Source organism: Pelodiscus sinensis, chromosome 24 (genome assembly GCF_049634645.1).
Source record: "Pelodiscus sinensis isolate JC-2024 chromosome 24, ASM4963464v1, whole genome shotgun sequence".
Lineage (NCBI taxonomy): Eukaryota > Metazoa > Chordata > Testudines > Trionychidae > Pelodiscus > Pelodiscus sinensis.
In genome coordinates this window covers 12,325,278-12,343,537 of record NC_134734.1, presented here as the reverse complement: position 1 = coordinate 12,343,537, position 18,260 = coordinate 12,325,278, and the positions used below count along the sequence as shown (strand labels likewise).

General features: G+C 48.4%; 1 long non-coding RNA gene across 3 annotated transcripts; it reads right to left on the bottom strand.

Moving 5' to 3' along the window:
- Positions 1 to 1,427: 1,427 nt before the first annotated feature.
- On the bottom strand, positions 1,428 to 17,182 carry LOC142819503 (uncharacterized). Of its 3 annotated transcripts, none has more exons than XR_012897432.1 (3): positions 17,017 to 17,182; positions 2,747 to 2,920; positions 1,428 to 2,074 (listed from the first exon to the last, which is right to left on the bottom strand). It is a non-coding gene; the product is annotated as an uncharacterized LOC142819503 (long non-coding RNA). The 3 variants fall into 3 exon arrangements; XR_012897430.1 differs by having other exon boundaries at positions 1,429 to 2,074; positions 17,013 to 17,182; XR_012897431.1 differs by having other exon boundaries at positions 1,430 to 2,074; positions 2,747 to 2,882; positions 17,013 to 17,182.
- Between the last annotated feature and the right edge of the window lie 1,078 nt (positions 17,183 to 18,260).

Sequence of the window (18,260 nt, the reverse complement as noted above, 5' to 3'; positions counted from 1 at the left end):
CGGTCGCCGCCATTTTTAAATGCCCAGTAGTTCGAACTAACTGCAGCTCGGACTAGGTAGTTCGAATTAAAGCTCCTAATTCAAACTACCGTTACTCCTCATTGCAGGTGGGACGACCACCAGTGGCTCCAAAACTTCCGCATGCGGAAGGCCACCTTTTTGGAGCTGTGTGCCTTGCTTGCCCCTGCCCTCTGATGATGTGATACCTACCCATGGCCCACCATCCTCCAGGAGAAACGGGTTGAAATCGCTCTCTGGGAGCTTGCCACCCCAGCCAGTTACCGGCTGGTGGGCAACCACTTCAGCATGGGGAAACCCACAATTGGGGCCCTCCTCATGGAGGTAAGGCACTCTCAGGCTGCAATCCCTGCAGAGGGGAGTCCTGGAAAGGGAGACCCTAGGCAAAGGGGGGGGATGTGGGGGTGGGGTGGGGCAGAAGCCCCATCCCTGGGGGGGGTTGCGTCATCCCGCCCTCACACAGCCCTGCTGCAAGGGGGGCAGCCTCATGGGGGTGGCTCCTGAGGTGTTTGGGGGGGAGGGGGACGGGCACCTCCCAAGGGCTCAGGCACTCCCTCTCATTCTCTGTTTTGTGTGTCTGTTTGTCTCCTTCTGCAAGTGATGAGGGACATTAACTCCATCCTGCTGCACAAGGTCAACCACCTGGGAGACGTGGACCCGATCATCGCAGGATTTGCTGCCCTGAGGTTCCTGAATTGCGGGGGAGCGATTGATGGAACCCATATTCCAATCTGCACACCGAGTCATTGAGCGGCCCAGTATAACAGGAAAGGCTATTTCTCCAGGGTGCTGCAGGCCCTGGTCAACCACTGTGGACAGTTCGTGGACATTTTTGTTGGGTGGTCGGAGAGGGCACATGATGCCTGTGTATTTCGCAACTCCAGCCACTTCAGGAAGCTGAAGGCGGGCACATTCTTCCCCCAGCGTGACTTTGCAGTTGGGGACGTGCGGATGCCACTGTGCATCATGGGGGATGCGGCCTGCCCCCTAATGCCGTGGCTTATGATGCCATACACTGGCCACCTGGACCCCAGCAGGGACCAATTTAATTCCCACCTCAGCCAGGCGAGGATGCAGGTGGAGTGTGCCTTTAACCGCCTCAAAGCATGGTTCAGGTGCCTCCTGACCTGCCTCGATGTGGGGGTGCACAACATCCCCAAAGTCATCTTGGCATGTTGTGGAGGACACATTGTGGTGAGGAAGGGGGGGCCTTCCTACCTGGGTGGGAGGCAGATGCCAGCTGGGAAGGGAGACCCTTCGAGCAGCTGCGGACAGCTGCCATCTGCCAGGCCCATCAGTTGGGGATGAGCATTCGGGAGGCCCTGAGGGAGAGTTTCTCACAGGGACCTGGTTAACTCTCCCCAGGGCCTCCCCTCTAGGGGCCTGTGCCTTGCTCCACTATCCCTTTCCAACCACAACCCCTCTCTTTGCCCCTTCACTGAACTCTGAATAAACACACCTGTTTTGATTTCAGCAGAATAAACTTGGTATTTATCTTCCAATAAAAAAAAAGCTGGGGGGCTCAGAACCCGGAGGGGGAGGGAGGCTCAGGGCTGGGAATGGCATGGAAGGTGGCTGGATGTAACACCCTGGGTGCAGGGACCTCGGCGAACTTGGGGTTGGGTGGGTCCTGGGATCACAGGGGAGTGGGCAGGAGGGGGGCTGGAGTGGGGGCAGGGATGGCAGGGGGGGCAAAAGAGAAGGAATGAGCATAATTTGGGAAGGGGGCATGGACATCACTTGGGGGGCATGGGGAGGAGGGATGGGCATATCAGGGGGAGCAGGAGGGTGGTAGGCAGGAGGAGGGACAGCAGCCAGGTGTGCTATCATTTCACACATGATGGCACACATGTTGTCGCCCTGCTGCACAATCTGGTCCGACATGTGGGTCCATCACTCTGCATCCTCCCAGACCTTCTGCACCAGGGTCTGCTGCATGTCATGCAGGATGCCCACAAGCTGCCTCATAAGGTCTTCCTGGAGCACTTTCGGGTCCTCTGGGGTTGGGCGGCTGGCTTGGGTGGCATGGCTCACCCCTCAGTAACGGCTGGTCCCACTGTGGACAATAAAAAGAGGGAGAGGCGGTCAGTTATCCGAGCACACGCTGTCCCTGAGGCCGTGTCCTCCTCTGTGAGCAGCGAGAAACAGTCCTCGGGATGTCCCAGGAGGGCCATGTGTGGCCTGCACAGCAGACCCTGCCTCACAGGAGCCCCGAGGTGCCCAGAGAACCATGCTGCCTACTTCTCCCCCCACCCCACGGACAAGCAGGCAAGGTAAGTGCCCAGCCACAGTGGGATCCCATGGGCGGCAGAGATGCCTGGAGCAGCCTGGCCCTCCCTGGGGTCTGCACGCACACCTGCACCTGGCAGCACTGTCCACGGGAGTGGCTGGTGCTTTGTGCGAGTAGGCATGCCCGTGTGCTGTGTGCAGCACTCCTCAGTGCGTATGGGGCTGTGCGTGCTCCCTTGTGGCTAGCCTGCTACCAGCTGTGGTGGGAGGGCAGGACCTCCCTCCCACAGGCCACACGTGTGTGGCCTCCCCTTAGCCTGTGAGCAGGATCCCGGGCGTGCTCAGGGGCTGCCTCCTGAGGCCATGTGGTGCACGATGATGCACATAGTTCAACGTGCAGAGATTGCAGAACAATGTCCAGCCTGAGCAGGCCAAGCGACGAGAGCACCCTGCACACACCTCCCCCGCCCTGCGTGTGACACAAACTCAGAGCATTCACCTGAAGATCCCTCCCCCAGCATCAGACCATGCCTGCAGCACATCCATGCTTATGGGTACCAGCTCCAAGGACAGCGTCACTGTTGTCACCGTGTCGTTCTCCTCCTCCTGCCCCGGTCCTCCTCCGTGACCTCTGGCTGGGCAACAACGTGTGTCTCAAGTCCAGAGTTGACCACTGCGGATGGGGAAAGGGCTTCCTCACCCCCCAGGATCTGGTGCAGCTCCTGATAGTACGGGCAGGAGTGGGCTCCTACCCCAGACCATGAGCTGCACTCTCTAGCCCTCACATGGCCCTGGTGGAGCTCTTTCACCTTACTCTGGACCTGTTCTAAGGTCTGGGATGGGTGTCCCCGCTCCGCCAGGGCCTCAGCCATGCACCCATATATGTCTGCATTGCGGCAGAGATTCTGTAGGGTCTCCTCTTCCCCCCACAACTTGAGGAGGGGCAGGATCTCTGCTCCAGACCAGGAGGGTGGCCACCACTTGGTACCCCTTGGTGGGTCCTGGGAGCCCTAGTCATGCTCCCTGTGAGGGCCAGGAGGGTCTCGAGGGGGCTTGTGGCTCGGCCATTGCTCACAGTGTGGGTAGCAGGGAGAGCCACACGGTCAGATGCTGCTCCAGCTTCCTGCCACAAGACTTGTCCAGGTGCCTGCAGCTTTAAGAGGTACCAGGAGACAGGAACTATAGAGTGCTGATTACTTTGGATGGAGTGGCCACCAGGGCACCTGTGTTATTTCCTGGAGGCGGCTTCATTCAAAAGAAAGCCCTCTTCCCTGTCCACACACGCCTTTTCCTGAAAGAGCTCTTTTGGAAAAGGCATTCTTCCTCATAGAAAGAGGTTTACCGCTGTCGGAAAAATCCCTCCGTCTTTCAACTTTTTCTTGAAAAAACACAAGTGCATTATGGACGTAAGTGAAGTTTATTTGAAAACACGGTCATTTTTCCGAAAAAACTCTGCAGTGTAGACATACCTTAACTGAGGTACATGTTATTTAAAACCATCTTATTCACTGTCCAGTTACCAATATTTGATAAATGGGCTGCTGTCAGTAGTGTATTCCTTTCATCACCAGACAATTTTGAGAGGTTTCCATGCTCCATTAAGGGTTTACATCCTCCCCTGTCCCATTTTCCAGTCATGTACCATTTTGACCTCATCAGCATTTTGACAGAAATTATTGATTTTTTTTGTTTGGCCAGGGACTGTCGCTTGCTTGTGTTTCGACATATTTTGTTCCTTTTTTAAGAGAAAAATGAAAAAGGGTAGAAAGAGTAGCCTCAAAGGAAAGGATTTTTAAAAGCAAAAGCTTGTTTGGTTAAGTTTAGAGGAAAGAGGGGAAGAAAGAACTGAAATTACAGAAAGCAATAAGAAAGAGGAGTTTGTTGTAAAGATTACTAAGCACCTGGTAATAGGATGTATTTGCTAGACTTAAAGAATAAAAAGTGTGAAGTACAGTTAAAAAAAAGTAAAAGGCAAGTTTAATTAAATAAAAGATTATTTTAAAGGGGGCTTAAGAGAGTGGGTTGAGAGAGGCTGGCAATGGAAGAAAAAGAAAGATTGTTGGTTAGGTTGATTATTGAAAAATCAATAATTTTTTTTTCAAAATGGTCGATGGCTTCAAACACACGCATGACTGGTAACAGGGACAAGGGGTGGGATGTAAACCCTAAATGGAGCATGCAAACCTTTCAAAAATTATATGGTGAGGAAAGCTATCAAGATCTGTGTTACTGCTGACCTTTCAATGATCTACCTCCTGCTTATTTATAATTAATGAAGATGCTCTAAGCTAATGCGAGAGAGCTGTCCCTGTCATGCAGTTAATCTACCTCCCCAGGACATGGCAGTTATGTGCGTGGGAGAAGCTATGTTGATGGGTGTGCAAACTGTGGGCTGTGTCTAGACTGGCAAGTTTTTCCGCAAAATCATCTGATTTTGCGGAAAAACTTGCCAGCTGTCTACACTGGCCACTTGAATTTCCGGAAAATCATCAGTGCATTTCTGGAAATACTATGCTGCTCCCGTTCGGGCAAAAGTCTTTTTCCAAAAGACTTTTGCGCAAAAGGGCCAGTGTAGACAGCATAGTACTGTTTTCCGCAAAAAAGCCCCGATCGCAAAAATGGCAATCGGGGCTTTTTTGCGGAAAACCGCGTCTAGATTGGCCACAGACGCTTTTCCGCAAAAAGTGCTTTTGCAGAAAAGCATCCTGCCAATCTAGACGTGCTTTTCTGAAAATGCTTTTAACGGAAAACTTTTCCGTTAAAAGCATTTTCGGAAAATCATGCCAGTGTATTCGTAGCCGTGGTGTGCAGCAGCATATAATACAAATTTTAATCCAATCCCATTTTTAAAACCACTCCCACTCTGTTCTGCAAAGGGAAAAGGAGTTTGCTGAAGCACAGTTAGTCCTTAAGAATGACAACTCGAGGCTGGTATCACTGTGTGGCTACAGTTCAATGATAGAGTGTTTGACTTTAAGTCAAGTGGTCCTTAGTTTGAATCCATGTGCCACCTTACAAAACTGGCACTTTAATGAAAACATTTTACTATCTCTTTCCATTGTGTTCAGGAGCACTCTTGTATGGGAGGCTCGAAATGGATACAAACCCTCAATATCTTCTTGGGCCATTGCATAAAAACCTAGCAAACCTGCCCTCAGCTGAAATCAGTTGCAATCCTGTAAGTGTCTAGCTTATGCTTTCATCAAAGTTGTACCACAAATGCACTCCTCAGTTTCCATGGGCTTTGCTGTGCAGAAGAACAAACACCACATCCAGTGTGGTGGTTACTTGATAACTGCCTAAAAGATAGTGGTTATATCTAGACTGGCAAGATTTAGCACAAATACTCTAAACGCAAGTGTTTTTGCGTTGAAGTATTTGAGTAAGAGAGCGTCTATACTGGCATGTGCCTTTGCGCAAAAGATTTGCTTTTGCACAAAAGCATCCATACCAGTGTAGATGCTCTCTTGCGCAAGAAAGCTCCAATGTCCATTTTAGCCATCAGGCTTTCTTGCGCAAGAAATTGATATTACCTGTCTACACTGGCCTCTTGCGCAAGAACAGTTGCACAAGAGGGCTTATTCCTGAGCGGGAGCGTCAGAGTATTTGCACAAGAAGCACTGATTTCATACAGTAGAACGTCAGTGTTATTGCGCAAATACTCATGGCCAGTATAGACAGGTGGCAAGATTTTGTGCAAAAGCAGACGCTTTTGCACTAAATCTTGCCAATGTAGACACAGCCAGTATGTCCTCAGCTTCTGTCTGTTTGTTTGGAGAGCCATGTGCTGAGTTGTTTGTTTGAAGGGCCATGTGCTGAGGCCAGCAGTTGGAAGCTGTGAGCTTCTTGATGAGGATTTGAATTCTAGAACTCTCTGTTCATTGGTCAAGCCTTAACAAGGGGGCGGGGCTATCAGGAAGGCCGGGGCTTATATAAAACCCACTAGTAAGTGACCAGGGGCAGCAAACAGAGAGTTTCGTGAGGGAGTTTGGAAGGGGGCTAGATACACTTGGCATTCTTTAATACTTCTTTTAAACTAAACTATAACCAAAACTACCCAATTTAAATAAAAAACCTATTAATAATCTCATTATCTGTATGCGAGAATGCAGGCAGAAGCCCAGCAGCAGAGTGGGGGCTATCTTGTTTATTGCACCCAATGTAGCATGTATGATTGCCTACCCTATGGACAGGTGGCGTATGTGTGCATTTGTTGCAAGGAGTTCCTGGCCCTCAGAGACCACCTACAGGCTTTGGAGGTCAGGGTGGCTGAATTGGAGGAGCTAAGGGAGGCAGAGAGGTACATAGATGAGTCTTTGCAGGACAATGTAGAACTGTCCCACCTCCAGTCAGACAGCCTCTGTACTGTTAAGGAGAGTGAAAGGCTCAAGGAAGGCGAACATTTAACAGGAGCAGAGGGAAACCATCCCATAGTTGGGACCCTCCTTCCAGAGGATGTTATGGTATCCTCTTGCACTGAGGATACCTCTTCAGGGGAGGGAACTCCAGTCAATAGGAAAAGGCAGGTATTAGGATTCAATCATTAGAAACCTAGATAGCTGGTTTGCGATGAGTAGGAGAACCGTATAGTGACTTGCCTGCCTGGTGCAAAGGTTGTGGCTCTCTCAGGATATCTAGATAGACTTGTATGTAGTGCTGGGGAGGAGCCGGTGGTCGTGGTACATGTAGATAGCAATGACAGAAAGAAGGGTAGGAAAGAGGCTCTGGAGGCTGTTAGGAAAGAAATTAAATCTAGGACCTCTATGATAGAACTGGAAGCATTTCAGAGAATGCTATGTACAGGGCCAGCTAGGCAGGCAGAACTTCAGAGTCTCAATGCGTGGATAAGATGATGGTATAAGAGGAAGGGGTTTAGATTTATTAGGAACTGGGGAAACTTTTGGGATGGGGGAGCCAATACAGGAAGGATGGGCTCCACCTAAACCAAAATGGAACCAGACTGCTGGCACTTAACATTAAAAAGGTCATAGAACAGTTTTAACACTAAGGACTGAGGGAAAACCGACAGATGTGGAGGAGCACATGGATTGGACAGAGACATCTATTAGGGTCTATTAATAGAGATTCTCTATGTTCTAGTCAGGAGACGAGGATGGAAGATAATGGGTAAGATCAGATGAGAAACAATCAAATGAAAAAAGTCTAATGCATCAGGAAATGGCAGACATAAATAGGGACACATTTTTAAAGTGCTTATACACAAATGCTAGAAGTCTAAATAATAAGATGGGTGAACTAGAGTGCCTCATATTAAAGGAGAATATTGATATAAAGGGCATCACAGAAACTTGGTGGAATGAGGACAATCAATGGGACACAGTCATAGCAGGGTACAAAATTTATCGGAAGGACAGGACAGGTTGTGCTGGTGGGGGAGTGGCACTATACATTAGAGAAAATGTAGAATCAAATGAAGTAAAAATCTTAAATGAACCAAAACGTTCCATAGAATCTCCATGGATTGTAATTCCATGCTCCAATAATAAGAATATAGAAATATATCAACCACCTGACCAAGACAGTGATAGTGACTATGAAATGCTAAGGGAGATTAGAGAGGCTATCAAAAAAAAACTCAATAATAGTGGGGGCGATTTCAACTATCCCCATATTGGCTGGGTACATATCACCTCAGGACAGGATGCAAAGATAAAATTTCTTGATGCCTTAAATGACTGCTTCTTGGAGAAGCTGGTTCTGGAACCCACATCAGGAGAGCCAATTCTTGATTTAGTCCTAACTGGAATGCAGGATCTGGTCCAAGAAATAAATATAATTGGACCACTTGGAAATAGGGATCAGAATGTAATAAAAGTTAACATCCCTGTGGTGGGAAAAAATCCCTCAGCAGACCAACACTGTGACACTTAATTTCAGAAAGGAGAACTGCACAAAAATGAGGAGGTTAGTTAAACAGAAATTAAAAGGTTCCGTTGACAAAAGTAAAATCCCTGCAAGCTGCATGGAAACTTTTCAAAGACACGATAATGGAGGCCCTACTTAATTGTAAACCCCAAATTAAAAAACACAGTAAGAGAACCAAAAAAGTGCCACTGAGGCTTAACTATCAAGTAAAAGAAACAGAGATAAAAAGGCATTGTTTAAAAAGTGGATGTTAAAATCCTAGTGAGGAAAATAGAAAGGTGCATAAACTCTGTCAAATTACGTGTAAAAATATAACAAGAAAAGCCAAAAAGGAATTTGAAGAGAAGCTAGCCAAAAACTCAAAAAGTAATAGCAAAATGTTTTTAAGCAGAAGCAGAAAGCCTGCTAAGCAATCAGTGGGGCCCCTGGATGATTGAGATGCTAAAGGCACACTCAAAGATGATAACATTATTGCGGAGAAACTAAATTAATTCTTTGCTTCGGTCTTCACGGCTTGAGGATGTGATTCCCAAACCTGCGCCATTCTTTTTAGGTGACAAATCTGAGGAATTGTCCCTGATGGAGGTGTCGGTAGCGGAGATCTTAGAACAAATTGATAAACTTAATGGTAACAAGTCACCAGGACCAGGTGGCTTTCACCCAAGAGTTCTGAAAGAACTCGAATGGGAAATTGCAGAACTATTAACTGTGGTTTGTCACCTATCCCTTAAATCAGCTTCTGTACCAGTCAGCACTCGGGACTTTAAATCCTGCCATCTGTGTCTGAAATTCAGTGGCACCTCATGGTGCTGTGCTGGCTTGTGGCAAAGCCCTAAAGCAGGAGTGGGGAACCTACAGTCTGGGGGCCAGATCTAGCCCCCAGATTGCCTGGATTCAGCCCCTGAGCCAGTGTTGGTTCCCCACTGTAGGGTGGGGGGGAAGCCATGTGCCTCACAGGCCAGAGTCAGGCAAGCCAGGGCTGGATCCGACCCATGGGCTCTGCCTTTTGGGGGGATTCAGTGGCTGTGCACTACGGCTCCTTTTTCCCTTCCCCTGCTTGGAAAAACAGCAGCGATGCAAAGTGCTGTCTGGAGGCTTTTCCATCACCACTCCTACTGGCCATAATCACAGCCAATAGCAGTGCCTGTGAGCAGTGGGGGAGAGAGAGACATGGGTTCCCCTGGGTAGCTGGGCACAGTCTGATTTCTCTAGTGGCACCTTCCCATCTCATTGATCTTTTGCATAGAAATAGCAAGGGATTGGTGGTTCTTCATATTGGGTTTTTTCCCTGGCTTTGATTTTTTTCCTGCGCAATATGTCATCGTGGGCATGGCATTTTAAGTTCCCTGTGAGTAAGGAAAATGCCATCTCCTTGAAGTGGGTGGGGAAGAGGGCTGTTAGTATTACTAAAACAAAGGAGCTTTTGTACAGCGGTTTCCCCTTTAAACATGCTGGGGTAAAAACAGTAAATAGCAAATTCCACGAGCAGACACCAGTATGATAGAAACATTACATTACTGTGCCTAAAATCAGCCATTATTTATAGGGATAGGATCGATTAATTACAAAAGAAAAAAAACTCTTGAGAAGTAGCTAAAATTTGTCCCTCATAATCATATGTTATCTGGGAATCGTGTCTAGTGGGCACAGTTAAGTTTCCCAGGGCATGCACATTCCTTCTGTATTTTCTATTTTTCAAGTTTGTTTTACTGAACTCAGTGTTCTGGAAGGGTGTTAACATGGCTATTACCAAGGGGCGGGGAGTAACCATGCCCATCCCCAGTCAGATGTGACTCCTAGCCAGCATGTAGGTGTCACCTGTTCACACCTCTTCCCTACTCAGGTTACAAAATGGCCGATGTCCATTGTATGTGCTGGGGCTAAGATAGCCTCCCTTAGTGAGAGTCACACCCAAAACTCCCATCACCATCTAGGTATTGGTGGAGTGTCTAGGGCATGGGTTTCCAAACTGGGGCGCATGTCCCCTGGGTGTGTGTGAAGAAATTCCACAGGGGGGGGGGGCACGAGGCAACCCATCCCCCCCATATCAAGTTTTGCTGCCCTAGTCAGTTCCTTTTTTTGCTTAACAAGTTTTGCTGGGGGTGGGGAACCATGAGTGTTTTTCAAAAATCAAAAAGGAGGCGTGATGCCGAAAAGTTTGGGAACCACTGCTCTAGGGAAACTGAGGCACACACCTGGGGTTACCATAAGACAGTAGGACTCACATGTAATACTACAAGGTGAATAAAATCTCCACTTTGTCACAATAGTTAATCCTGTGTTAAAGTTTTTTCTTCATGACAAATAATGAGTGGGTCATTCCACTGACTCCAATGCACTCTGTCCCCATTTTGAGCTCCAAAAAAATAAGCAAATGAAAACAACAAATTTGAACTAAAATGCTGTGGGAGAGGGAAATGTTTAGTAACTCACATAATACCGTTTTTTCTGTGTTTTGTGAATATGTAAGAGGAACAGCACATTAATTTATCAGCACATCTTTTTTAACTGCTATAAATATTATGTAGTACATTCACTATATTTAGCGGGTGAATCAATGCAAAGAGGTTTTCAAAGAAATATATTTTCAATGTTGTTGAAATGCACCTGATGTATTCAACATAAAGTTTTTTTTCATGCTGTGTTGGTAGCTCAAATAATCAACATCTCTAATGTGATATCTGCCAGCAAGTGCCAGCAATGCACCTCTGCTATGTTTATTGGCCAAATTGGACAACCTCTATGACAAAGAATAAATGGACACAAATCACACATCAGGAATGATAACACAGAGAAACCTGTGTAGGGGAACATTTTAACCTCCTTGGGCACTCATTAATGGATTTAAACGTAGCCATTCTTCCACAAAGGAATTTCACAAGCCAACTACAGAGAGAAAGTGCGGAATTGACCTTCATATGCAAATTTGTTACTGTTTCCCTTGGCTTGAACAAAGATATGAACTGGATGGCCCATTCTAAAACCAGGCTTCCATACATTCAACAGCTCATTGACATAAACTAAATATGGGACACTTCCAGCCCACTCAATTAGCACAAGCACTGCAACTGACAAGTACTTTTTTTCCCATCTCCCTTCTTTTGCTTTTAGATTCTGAGAATCCTCTTTTATTTTCTCCACTCAAGCTTATCTGAAGCAATGGTGTTTGTCCACGAAAGCTGATGATATTATATCTTTTTTTGTTAGTCTCTAAGGTGCCACAGGGCTACTTGCTGTTTTTAAAGTTACAGACTAACTCGGCTACCCCGTGAGACTTTCAAATAATTAAGTTTATTTTCTCTGTGTGTGTGTGTGAGGAACAACACATTAATTTAGTAATGCTGAAAGCTTTCCCTTCTCCTTCCTTACCTGCCTCTGAATTACCTGCCCTTTGTAGAGTAATCTGAACTTGTGTCTCTATGGGCATGTCTACACTAGGAAATCAAAATAACTAAATTCCAATGAATAACTGCCAATTTTACAAAATTGAAATAGTGTCCCCCCGCTACAGGGAAACCTCAAAATTAGTCTGAGACAGGCTCCATTAATGAGGATGCGCTACCTCGACTTACAGCCCCAGGAAGCACTGGGGAGTAATTCATTCAAATTACTCTGGGGAGTAGTTATTTCAAAATAGAGGCACCGGATTGTCCATACTAATGCTATTTCAAAATAACCATTTCAAAATTAGCGTTATTCCCCGAGAAAATCAGGAGTGCAGATTCCAAAATAAGTGGCCCATTATTTCAAAATAACAGGTTTGGTAGTGTGGACACTATTGCTTCCACACTACCAAGAGGGGTTAATTCAAAATAAAGCCCTAGTATAGACCAGGGCTATGAGGAAAATATTGCTTCTATGAGGAAAATTTTTTTTGAAATTAGAAATACTTACACGAACAGACCACATGATGGAGACACAACATTAGGAATGCAAAGCATCAGGCTCTTGACTTATACGCTGATGGTGACAAAGGATTACACTCAAATCCCCGCTGTTCACAAAAACATCTGACCAGCCTCAGAAGATCATAGGAAAGCAGGGCCAGACCCTCTGGCAGGCCTGCTCAGCATTCCCACTCAAGGAGCTTAGGGTATGTCTACACTACCCTAGTTCGAACTAGGGTGGTGATGTAGGCAACCAGAGTTGCAAATGAAGCCCGGGATTTGAATTTCCCAGGCTTCATTTGCATAAAGCCAGGTGCCGCCATTTTTAAATGTCCGCTAGTGCAGACTCCGTGCCGGACTAGGTAGTTCGGACTAGGCTTCCTTTTCCAGGACACAGAAATGAACCAATACCAGGTTAATTAAAAAAAAGAAAGAACTTTTATTATTAAAACAATACCCCAGTTACAAGCATAGTTGGAATGGCTAGATGGTAAGAGCCACCAATTAATATACTCATGGAGGATTCCTCCATGGGCCAAAACTTAGTTGCAAAAGAGAAGAAAAATCACTTCTAACAGCACAGAATTAGATCCAAATTCCCAAACCAGAAAACAATAAAACCTGATGGATTTATCTAGACTTTATCCTATTTACACATTATGAAGAGTCTTTTTCTTGGAGAGAGACATGTCTTCTGTCTCCCTCAGTTTCTAGAGAGCAAACTTGCTCAGAGACAAAGGAGGGAAAACTCAAAAATGCCTGTGTCTCAGTTTGAAATCCCTATCTGCATTTCTATTGGCTGACCACTATCTGGCTAAGTATAGGGGACATAGTTAACCCCTTAGTCCCCAGGCTGCTAGCCATCCTTCATGATTATGACAAGAGGCAAGGCTCACTCCCACCGGAATGGATCGGAAAGCGCAGTCACCAGCTGGCAGGAAATGCTGTGGGGCCAGGTGTTCAGAAAGCCAAGGGAAGGGAGAGGGAGCCCCAGAAGATGCAGCAGCTGCACAGAAGCAATAAGGGCAGAGGACCAGCCTGCCAGCTGAGGGTGACAGGTGCCCAGAGAAAACAATGCCAGCCGGTTCTATGGGGAAGCAGTCAGCATTCAGGACTTTAAATCCTGCCATCTGAGTTCAAATTTCAGTTGCACCTCCTGGAGCTCCGCTGGCTAGCAGCAAAGCCCTAAAGCAGGGGTGGGGAACCTGTAGCCCAGGAGCCAGATGCACCCCTAGCTTTTTTGGATCCATGCTCTGAGCCAGCGCTGACTCCCCACTGTGGGGGAGGGAGGGGCGGAGGGGAGCCCTGAGCTTTGCGGACTGGAGTCAGGCAAGCCAAGGCTGGATCTGACCCACAGGCTCTGCCTGGTGGGGATGCAGCCGACATAGTGAGCCAGCCCAGAGGCAGATAAAGGTGGCTTTTGGGGCCTCCAGCAGCAAGGGCGGTGCAGCCGAGGTACAGAACCTCAGTACTGTCCCCAGGTGCCCCGGTCCACCGTCCTTTCAATGAGCAACTGAACACATGCCGGACACCTACGCTGAGACGGAGCCAGGCAGCTGACATGACACTGCAGTTTTGGTATGAATGGGGTGCAGCAGGAGCATGCTGGGGGCCCAGAGGGTGACAGACTGGAAGCCATCCTCTGCTAGCACCGCGATGCTGTTTTATCCTGCGAGCCTCCAGGCAAGGCAGGGCCCAGGAGAGTGGTAAGTGCCGAGGCCTTGGGAAAGGAAGGAGCTGAGGCCACATCCTCCTAGGGAGCTCCTCACTGCTTTTTTTCATCTGAGCAGATGTCAGGGGGCAGGCCAGGGGGAGGTGAGCGTCTCATCTCCTGGCTGGGGTTAGCCATGCTTTGTTCACTGCCCGCTGGGCAAGGTGGGGTGGGAGCCGCTCCATGCTCCCAGAAGGGGCAGGTCCTTGGGCAGAAGGGGCACCCCCCTTCCCCAGCCCTTAGAGCCACACAGAGCTCCCGTCGCAATTTAAAAGGCCTGGAGGTCTGGCTAGAGTGGCAGCTGGGAGCCCCAGAACCCTCTGAATCGCTGGGCCCCAGGGCAGCTGTCCCCTTTGCCCACCCCCACTGGAGGCGCAGAGCAGCCCAGTAGTGAAGTTATTTCCAAAGTTCTTTCTAATCTTTTCCATCCATGTGCAGAAGACATTTTACTATGTGCACCAAGGCATGTGCAGATGTGCACCACCAGTAGAAACAACACCTAGCTGTAGGTGCTCTGGGCAGCATTTGAATCTCTCCTGAGCAGATGCACCAGCATACAAATTACAGGACACACTGGTCATTAGCCATTTCCTAACACAGAGAAGTTCCTGCATTGGAAACTGGGTAGAAGCCAGAAAGTTCTTTCTAATCTTTTCCATCCATGTGCAGAAGACATTTTACTATGTGCACCAAGGCATGTGCAGATGTGCACCACCAGTAGAAACAACACCTAGCTGTAGGTGCTCTGGGCAGCATTTGAATCTCTCCTGAGCAGATGCACCAGCATACAAATTACAGGACACACTGGTCATTAGCCATTTCCTAACACAGAGAAGTTCCTGTATTGGAAACTGGGTAGAAGCCGGGTGCCTTTTTGTTTTTCCAGTTCTCTTTATTACCCAGGAAGACGTTTCTTCTGTCACTGGCCTGTACTTTGGATCTCCCCCATTTCACATGATGTGAGGTGACATGAGCTAAGAAAGTGCCAAGTTAGAAATTACTTAGAAAAGTTAGATGTCTGCAAGTCACCAGGGCCTGATGAAATGCATCCTAGAATACTCAAGGAGCTGATAGAGGAGGTATCTGAGCCTTTAGCTATCATCTTTGAAAAATCATGGCAATCGGGAGAGATTCCAGAAGACTGAAAAAGGGCAAATATAGTGCTCCCCATCTATAAAAAAGGGAAAGAAGAACAACCCAGGAAACTACAGACCAAGCAGTTTAATTTTAATTTAATAATGGAGCAAGTAATTAAGGAATCCATCTGCAAACGTCTGGAAGAAAATAAGGTGATAAGTAGCAGCCAGCATGGATTTGTAAAGAACAAAGCATGTCAAACCAATCTGATAGCTTTCTTTGATAGGACATCAAGACTTGTGGATAAGGGAGAAGCGGTGGAGGTGGTATACTTAGACTTCAGTAAGGCATATGACACGGTCTCATATGACCTTCTTATCAATAAACTAGGCAAATACAACCTATATGGGGCTACTATAAGGTAGTATAACCATTCTCAGAGAGTAGTTATTAACAATTCACAGTCATGCTGAAAGGGCATAACAAGTGGGGCTCCACAGGGGTCTGTTTTGGGACCAGTTCTGTTCAATATCTCCATCAACTATTTAGATGATGGCATAGAGAGTACGCTTATTAAGTTTGCAGTAGATACCAAGCTGGGAGGGGTTGCAACTGCTTTGGAAAATAAGAGTCATAATTCAAAATGATCTGGACAAGCTAGAGAAATGGTTTGAGGTAAACAGGATGAAGTTTAAAAAGGACAACTGCAAAGTACTCCACTTAGGAAGAAACAATTAGTTTCACATGCACAGAATGAGAAGTGACTATCTAGGAAGGAGAATGGCTGAAAGGGATTTAGGGGTCATAGTGGACCACAAGTTAAACATGAGTCAAAAGTGTGACACTGTTGCAAAAAAAGTAAACATGATTCTGGGATGCATTAACAGGAGAGTTGTGAGAAAGATGTGAGAAGTCATTCTTCTGCTCTACTCTGCGCTGGTTAGGCCTCAGTTGGAGTATTGTGTCCAGTTGTGGGCACTGCATTTTAAGAAAGATATGGAGAAATTGGAGAAGGTCCAGAGAAGAGCAACAAAAATTATTAAAGTTCAAGAAAACATGAGCTATGAGGGAAGACAAAGAATCGGGCTTGTTTAGTTTAGAAGAGAGAAGAGTGAAAGGGGACATGATAGCAGTTTTTAAGTATCTAAAAGGGTGTTACAAGGAGGAAGGGAAAAAATTGTTCTCCTTGGCCTCTGAGGACAGGACAAGAAGCAGTTGGTTTAAACTGTAGCAAGGGAGGTTTAGGTTGGACATTAGGAAAAACTTCCTAAATGTCAGGATAAACACTAGAATAAATTGCTTAGGGAGGTTGTAGAGTCTCCATCACTGAAAATATTTAAGAGCAGGTTGGATAGACATCTATCAGGGATGATCTCTAGACAGTGCTTAGTCCTGCTGTGAGGGCAGGGGACTGGACTCAATGACCTCTCGAGGTCCCTTCCAGTTCTAGTGTTCTATGATTGTGGGATACTGACGGAAGCCAGTTCTCACGACTAAACAAACAACGGAGTCCACACTGGTTCTTTGTCAACAATAAAGGGAGGGGAAAAGACAAAAGCATCTTGCAGGGGTGGAAGTTTTTTATTGCCAAAACTGGGTGTTTTTCCTGGCAAGTCTCATAGTAGTATAAATACATTCACTGTTTTGTTGCCAAAAGGCAATATTTGGTGACAAAATGTACCAGTGTAGGCAAGGCCTAAGTATCTCAGTGTGGCTGAAGTGGGGTTAGCAGGGCAACATCAGCCCCTCTGACAAAGTCTGCGGAGGTACGGCTGGCTGCTGGGAGCAGAGTGAGCTAGGACTACATTGCCCCACTTCCCCGTCGCCACTGGTGAGTGTGGGGGCAGGCCCAACCCCAAATGCCGGGGTCAGGACCTTGTGCGATGGGAAAGAGATGGAATGGGGGTGTGTCACGGGTCAGGCCACCCCTCAGGCTTACAGCCCTGTCATCATTGGGGTTGCCTGCCTGCACACCTCCCCTCCACCTGTGTCCTTTTACCAAATTCCCATGGTTCTGTACAACAACGCATGGTCCGGGGCTCGTTTAGGAGCTCCTTGAGTCTCGGTCTCCTGGGGGTGCTAAGGGACGACCGCAAGGAAGGAGGGGGACCTGGGCCCGCCCTCACTCCAGGTCCCATCCCAGGACCTTAAAGGCAGCAGCGCACAGTCGCTGCCGGGTTGGTGGGGGTTCCCCCGTAACTCACCAACCTCCCAGATCTGGTCAAGACGCTGCCGCGGCTTGCCGCCTCAGTCCTGGATCACTTCCTCCTCCTTGCCGGGCTGCTCGCTTCGGCGATGGTCCTCTGTGTACCTGCGGACGCCGCTCGCCGCTACCTCCGCACCGGTCCCCTCTCCCCCGGCCGGAGCATCTCCTCCCCCCTGTGCTCTCCCCGGGCGTCCTTTAAAACGCCCGCCTTCTGTGGCCCCGCCCTCTTCAGCCGGGCATGGCCTGATGACGTCACCCGGGGAGTGAAATCCCCTCCGGGTGCCGTCCGCGTCCCTGGCTATCCCCGGCTATCCCCGGGCACGTGAGCCGGGGTGCCGTCCGCGAGCGTCCGCGCTCCCAGCTTCCAGGGCCACCAGACACCGCAGGTTGTGCTGCAGCAGCCGTGCCAGCATCCTTTTCGCCCCCCGCAGGCTCAGGAGTGCGGGGTGCCATAGGTTCCGGGGCAGCAGGGACCGGCGCCCCGTCACAGGGTGGAACATGGGCAGGGAAGAGCCAGGGAAGGGACAAGGCCTGGGGCGGAGGCGGCACTGTCCTAGCCCTCCTCCAGGCTAGGGATGGTGCGGGACAGAGTCATGTGCAGGGGTAGCAAGTTTGCAAAAATGTTGGTAGTGCTCAGAGCCCTCTCTCCCACATAAACTCCCTCCCCCCACACACCTGCCTAAACATCTGGGAGGGACTTTGGGTGCTGGGTGCAGGCTCTGAGAGGGAGTTTGGGTGCGGGAGGGCACGGGGTGGAGTTCTGCAGGGGCTCAGGTGCAGGTGGGGGCCTGTGGTGCAGGCTCTGGGAGAGAATGTGGCTGCAGGATGGGGTGAGGGTGCAGGCTCTGTGATGGAGTCTGGGTGCTGGCATTGGCCTGGTGAAGGGAGTGGGAGTCCTGAGTGTAGGCTATGGGAGGGAGTTTGGGGGCTAGATAGGGGGTGGGAGAGAGGGCACAAGCTCTGGAGGGATTGGGGTGCACAAATGTGTGCAGGGAGTGGAAGGAGCCACCAGCACCAGCACAGCGGGGTTAGAGCAGCTTCTGGTCACCCATTCACTCCAGCTGCTGGCATGTGTGTTCCCATGGCTGGGGGAAGGGACAGAGTCTCCGTGCACAGCTCCTTGAAAGTTTATACCCAGATAAATGTGTTAGCCTTAAAGGGGCCAGAGGACACCTCTGTTTTTTGAGAAAAGGTGGACGTTGTGTTTCTAGGGTCATTTAGCAGGGGGGGGCGGAGAACTCGCTGG